The sequence below is a fragment of the Apium graveolens genome, chromosome 2, assembly GCF_009905375.1.
Source record: "Apium graveolens cultivar Ventura chromosome 2, ASM990537v1, whole genome shotgun sequence".
Lineage (NCBI taxonomy): Eukaryota > Viridiplantae > Streptophyta > Magnoliopsida > Apiales > Apiaceae > Apium > Apium graveolens.
Window position 1 is genome coordinate 259,261,703 of NC_133648.1, and position 7,445 is coordinate 259,269,147.

Sequence of the window (7,445 nt, forward strand, 5' to 3'; positions counted from 1 at the left end):
GTAACCACAGAATCGACCAACTCTACCTTTAAACACTCCTCATTTTCCGTAAGGAATTTCATGGCATTGAACATATTAAAAGTTACATCCTGATCCATCACTTGCATGGTGAGCTCACCCTTCTGCACATCTATCAAGGTTCGGCCAGTAGCCAAGAAAGGTCTTCCCAAGATTATAGGAATCTTCTTATCATCCTCGAAATGAAGGATTTCAAAATCAGCAGGATAGATGAGTTTATCCACCTTAACCAAGACATCATCCATAATACCTCATGGATATGTGATAGAACGATTGGCCAACTGCAAGGTCATATAAGTAGGCTTTGGATCAGGTAAGTCCAACTTCTTGAAGATTAACAAAGGCATCATATTGATGCTAGCTCTCAAGTCACATAAGCATTTGTCAAATGACACTTTTCCTATGGTGCAAGGAATAGTAAAGCTTCCAGGATCCTTAAACTTCGGAGGCAACTTCTGTTGCAGCACAACACTGTATTCCTCCGTGAGAGCAACAGTCTCTAAGTTATCAAGCTTCACTTTCCGAGAAAGTATATCTTTCATAAACTTCGCATAACTAGGCATCTGTTCAAGAGCTTCAGCGAAAGGTATGTTGATGTAAAGTTTCCTGAACACCTCCAGAAACTTCTTAAATTGCTTATCCAGCTTTTTCTTCTACAGCCTCTTAGGAAAGGGAGGTGGATGATATATCTGCTTCTCCCCTGTATTACCCTCAAGAGGAGTGTGTTCAACAGTAGTCTTCCTTGGTTCCAATTCTTCTTCCTTCTGCACTTCTTCTTTAGCTACAGCTTCTTCATCCGAAACTTGAGAGTGTTTGGGATTCGCAACCTTCCCAGACCTCAATGTAATTGCCTGTACCTGCTCCTTAGCTTCCCTCTTTCCTGGCACTTCAGTGTCACTAGGGAATGTACCAGGTTGATTTAGCAAGGCATTTGCAATCTGTCTAATTTGATTTTCCAAGGTCTTGATAGAAATCGCTTGGCTCTTGCACATGAGCCTCAACACCTCCAATTCAGATTTTTATTAGACTGTTGCAGCTGTAGTTGTTGTCTTGGTACATATTCCGGTTGTTGAAAACCAGGGGGTTGTACTACTTTGCTGGATATTGCTGATAAGACTGTTGAACCGCATTCTGAGTGTTGCTCCAGCTAAAGTTAGGATGATTGCGGTTATTAGGATGATAGATGGCTGGCACAGGTTATTGCAACCTCTGAAAGTTGCTCACGAACTGAGTTGATTCACTAGAAATAGCACACTGCTCTGTCTCATAGGCACCAGTACAAAGCTCACAGACACTAGTAATCTGAATAACTCTGTAATTAGCCAAAGAATCCACCTTCATCGGCAAAGCCTTAAGCTGCGCAACTATAGAAATAGCTGCATTTAACTCCAGAATTCCCGCTACCTTGCCCTGAGATAGTCTCTGAGTAGGATTCTGGTATTCATTAGTAGCCATCAGTTCAATCAATTCATAAGCTTCATCATAGCTTTTAGCCCACAAGACTCCTCCTGATGCTGTATCAAGCATGGGTCTAGAAGTAGCACCCAAACCATTATAGAAGCAGTTAATGATCATCTAGTCAGGAATCCCATGGTGAGGACACTTTCTAAGCATCTCCTTATAATGATCCCAAGCCTCACATAAAGATTCTCTAGATTGCTGAGAAAATTGAGTAAGTGCGTTTCTGATCGCAGCAGTCTTCGTCATAGGAAAGAATTTGGTTAAGAATTTTTGAGCTATAAGTTATGTATATATAGCAGCCCATTATGGATCAAAATCAGAGGGAAATCAGGATTCTGAAATCCCGACCTGGCGCGGCCGCGCGCTTGACCAGCGCGGGCGCGTTGTGCTTCTGTCGCTGACTCTCTCGAGATTTTTTTGACTTCTTCTTTTTTTGCTGATTTGAGTTAGTCTTTTCACGTGCTTTTATTCTAGACACCATCCTAACATCATATTAGCATCAAAACAATGCCAAATCACCTGGATTCCTGATAAATGCCTGAAATACAAAACACTACAAAACACGTTAAAAACACTAACAACTTGAGTACAAATCATCAATTCAAAGTTTTACGGAGCGTTATAAAGTGACATAAATGCCACTCAACAGATGCTTTGTCGGAATGATGAAGAGCCGGGTGGGACGCCACCTAATCACGTGCTGTATGTAATATAGTATGAAAGACTGGCCATCTTGAGTACAAATATGGTTGTCTCATTCGTATCTAAATCATCACTCATTCTTTCTTCTTCAATCATGATCTATGGATTTATAGATCATTCCAATTGTTTCGTTGTACTATTGTTCTTTATAGAGTTTTCCAATCAGAATCATATACATAAATTCCCCTTTTGTGTGAGGTATACTCTTTGAGTGCTTTGGAAGAAATAAAAATATTCACATATAGTAGATGGAATAACATGTTGAGTATGGATGCGATTGCAAGCCAATAGATGGTGGACATTTATGCGCAAAGAAGAATCATTATGCAGATAACGTGGTTGTTACGAGACATCAAATTAGAGGCAGATATATATTATACATGATTGTTTCATTGTGGTAATTTTAACATAGCGCTATATTGTATTAACATAACACTTTTCGAGATAAAAAAATTGACGTGAAATGGATTAGTTAGTGAACCGTATTAGGTAAATTAACCATAAGAATAAGAAGGTAAAGTCGTGTACACCGGATAAGGCAAATGATGGATTGGACAGCAGAAGCGAATGAAGAACTTTTTAATAATAACCAGACAAGTGATTAATATGTTGTGAAGGTGAAGCATACCTCAATCATGTGGGAGATACATTTCATGAAGATTCGAGAATCGAAGAAATTCTACTTACGAATAAATTTCGAATATGTTCCTCGAGAAATTGTTAGGCTTCTCAGTTTAAGCAAATGGTTATAGTAAACATGATATTAGAAACTGAGCCAGCGACGAAGGTTTCATGGTGAAAGACATAAGTAGAGATAAAGAACTAGTGATCCAATTGCGAAATCTTTTATGAAGTAATGCTTTAAAACCAAATGAATTTTCACAAGATTGTGATAGTGTTGATTGAAACCATGTGTTGGTTGTCAGAAGTTAAACAAGTTAACTATTAAGAATAAAGTTTTTGAGAAATATTAGAATAATTTGTAATGATATTCTGTTATGATCAGAAGAAATGAGAAAAGGTATGGATATAATATAAGTTGTTCGTTATGATCTTAAGCTAAATTAGAGGTAATTGTTATGCTGGTTAATGATATATGTGGTTATTAGTATGTTATGTGTTACAATATTGTGAAATGAGGAGTTTGGTTAGTGGCAGTTGATTGGTATACTTGTTGGTTGTTTGGTCGATTGTTGGTGTCGGCTTGAGTTCGACTGGTATTCAATAATACAGAGGAGATGCTGCCCAAATTTTCTGAAAATACCCTACTCTTAAAGGCAAAAAGTATACTTCCGTGTGTTATTGATATTCTTGTTGATACTCCAAATGATTACGATCTCGGTTCTTGAAAGAGGTTGTTATAGCCAAACCGACTTTATATAATTGGTCTTTGATTTCATTTAGCTAGTCATCACTTGGTTCAATTGATCAATTAAAAGAGGTAATTGATTAATTTTATCAACTAATGATCAGTTAGATGGAAATCGATTCCAATTAAATTAAGTCAATTTCTGATGTGATTTTCAGATCTGCAATCAAGGCAATTAATAATTCGGAGGAAGTAAAGACACCAGTAGAATTCAGAAGTTTAGTGGAATTAGCGCGATGTTACTGCAAGTTTGTGCGAAGTTTTATCTAGACGAATATACCTTTTGTAATAGACAAGATAAATAAAAAGTCATTTGTACAATCAAGTGAGAAGAACATTTTTAAGAGCTGAAGGTTCAAGATAGAGCAAACAGAAGAAAGAGGGAATAGAGACAAGAAATTTTATAATCTAAAATGATGTTTCATGAAGGACTTGAATGTGTACCAATATTGAATGACAAAATGATGAGATGTATTCCGAAATACTAGATAACTCATGAACACAAGTATCCGATGTATGATAGGAGTTGGTAACAATAACATATGAACTAAAGATGTGGAAGCATCGGTTATTGAAGGAAAAAAGTATGGAAATTACACAGACTCCAACAGGTTAAGATATATCTTCATCTAGAGAAAGTCAAATATGAGACAAGGATGCGGGTTATAATTGATTAAAGATGGTAGTTATAGTTGATTGAAGAAGATAATTCCATGATTAACAATTAATTGATCAAGACTAGCGAGGTAGCTGACAGTCTCAGCGAAGTCGAAAGATGGATTTTGTTAATTTTATTAGCAAGGATATTAAATTGAAAGGGTTCAAATAGTTATGAATTGAAAGTTTTCATTCCAGAGTTAGCCACGGGAATGGTTTATTTAATAAAGAACCTATCAGTACTATTGGGAAGAAGGACTCACTTATGTTAAGAAGAAATAATGAGCCAGGAGAATGGAGAACTTAACAAGGAAAAGAAATGGAATCAAAAGGTTGATAAAAATATTCTATAAAATTGCCATGATATAAGTAAGTTATGGACGTCATGTATGACAGAGTTAAACTAAAGGATTTAATAAAACGTCTGCCACTGGAAATAAGGAATTCATTTCGAGAATACGATCAAGTACTGAGAGTTAAAAGAAGGTATTGATTGACCTGGTATAAGAATGGAGGTAGTAGAACATGTAAGTAAATATTATATCTACCGTAGAATCAAAACCATTATCATAGGTTGAACATGAATATAGCTCGTTAAGGGGCGATATAGTAGAATCACTTGAGAACCAAAATGAAAGAAGCGTTATCTGAATTATTATGAATAGGTTAACCAAACCTAATCATTCTATTATTAATGAATACTTCATTCGATAAGTAAGTTCGATATTGCTTAAAGGAGATGGTGGTACGCCATCAGATTCAAGTGAGGATGGTAGCTGATCAATATTATTACTTGATTTAATATGTTGACAGAAGTATTGAAAATGTTGTGAACTGTGCTGAACCGGAATAAGATATACCACTTATGGATGAATGGGCATCAAGTAAGGAAGAACTTAAAGATAGGAATTTGGCTAAACATCGATAACTCGAGAGAATCATGTTACCCCAAGAATATGATATAAGACATAGATGTAAAAGAAGAATTTTTGAGAAAATGGCGTGAAGACAGGAATAAATGTTATATGTGACTGAATGTCAAGGAAGAGCATAGCAATAAGTTCCGTATGAGAAGTTCCTAGAACCAAAATAAATGATAACGTGAGTTAGAATAATGCGAGTGATGTCTCCAGGTTAGTATGTTAGGTCACACACACACACTGTAGAGGGGGGTGAATACAGTGTATAGTACACTCAAATCGAACTTAAAGAACTTGAGTAACAAACTTAATTGAAACAATAAACTCTGTTACAATATGAAACTGTTACCTCTCAGTGATGAACAAATATCACGAGAGCTGCTAGGGTTACAATGAATAATCTTCTCGAATATAATAACACTTCTAGTGTAAACCCTATGCCTGTGTTTATATACTACACAGTTACAAGATAATCGCTAATTGATATGGAATATAATTCTGCTTCCTAAAATATATCAATCAGATATCTTCTATTCCAAGTATTCCATTCTTCACGGAATTCCTTCTTCATGCATATCTCTTCTTATGTTTTATCTCTATCTTCTTTCCTTTAATCAGCTACTGTCTTCATCTGATCGTCCTTCAGCACTTAAGTTCTGATATCTATCTTCTGATGATTATCTCCTGATAATATAAGTACTGATATCCTTAAGTCCTGACATCCAGTATAAGTACTGATCACCAGTTAAGTACTGATCTATCCTGTTCACACAAGATCTGAAAACTAAACATAAGACATATTAGCCATGACATTATCAAATATATCTAACATAGTATATTTTCTTTTAAATAGCACTACTAGAAAAACGTCAATAGACATCGGCTAAAAACCGATGTTTATGAATGCAAAAATCCTATGTCTTCGTGGGTGATGTTAAAGCCCCCCATTTAACATCAGTTATAAACTGATGTTAAATACCGCATATAACATCAGTTCTTTCTTTAAAACCGATTTCTATATCTTGAAATTAAATTTCTCGTACATATCTAATCTTCATATATCATCATAATATGATATTTTTATCAATTTAAATATATGTGAGCTAAACAAAATCTTTCAATTTAATCAATAAACTGATGTTACTAGTACCAGTAACAACAGTTTTCATCAAAAACCGATGTTAACAATCCCTTTGACATCGGTTCTTAATTGGTAACCGATGTCTATTTATAACAAACTGATGTCTATAATACTTAATAAAATCAGTTTTTTGTTTTAAGATTTTTTTTGCTGTAGTATTTAACATCGGTTTTTATTGATGTTAATGGTCCACTAAAACTGATGTATTAAGCTTTGATAGCCATCATTTTCCATTGTAATGATGTTTGTACCTATTTTATTAATGCACATTTTAAAATATAGATTCCAAAAACCAATGAACTACCAAAATCAATTGCTACATAATACCAGTTATCTATAAATCTAACAATCAATATTCAAACATCCGATACAAGAGATTCATCTAATCCAAATATCAAGTACTACACATATCCGTTCATATATTCTACTACTGTCTATACAAAGAATTTGACTTGGTACCGACAATAACATGTAAAATATCATTTGAGGAATGCCCTTGTTCATCTGCATCTTCTGCTGCCTAGAAAAAGAATAAAGGGAAAACATAGGTATTAAATTCCAAGATCTAATAAACATATAATCAGAAAAAAATTGTAATATAAGAGACTGGTTAACATACCTTTGCAGATGCCTTACCTATCGAAGGATGTGAACTCAATCCCAAGTAATCATTTCCGGAGATACAGTTACAGAAATACACAACTATCGAATATAAATGCTTTACCATCATCTTTCCCCCTTAATCTCTTCAAAAGACACGCAACCAAGTTGTGGACTCCAGACAGAATTGTAAATGTTTGGCATAGGTAGAAGCAATACAATTAGTTACACACCAACAAATACTAGTCTAGGGGTCTGTTAAGTAGTAAATTACAAGTATGATTTCTCCAACTCAGTTTTGGAAACAGATATTACTATACCTTGGCAGATTTACCCGCCTCTCCAAACGATCCTTTGAATCCTTTCTTCGTAATCAATCCAGAGCCTGATACAAGAGCATAAAGCCATGAATACGGCAACATAAAAAAACACATGAAAGGACCAGATCACACAATCTGCTTGATCATACAAAGAGAAAATGCAATAAACACCAAACAGTTACTCCAGTTTTTTTCACTACTGGTGATATAAATTAGAGCACTTAATATATCAAGAACACGCCAATTCTCAACTATCT

At 35.0% G+C, this 7,445-nt stretch overlaps 1 non-coding gene across 1 annotated transcript; it reads left to right on the forward strand.

Moving 5' to 3' along the window:
- The first annotated feature begins 1,603 nt into the window (after positions 1-1,603).
- LOC141710299 (small nucleolar RNA R71) lies at positions 1,604-1,710 on the forward strand. Its single transcript, XR_012570826.1, has one exon. It is a non-coding gene; the product is annotated as a small nucleolar RNA R71 (small nucleolar RNA).
- Positions 1,711-7,445: the final 5,735 nt, after the last annotated feature.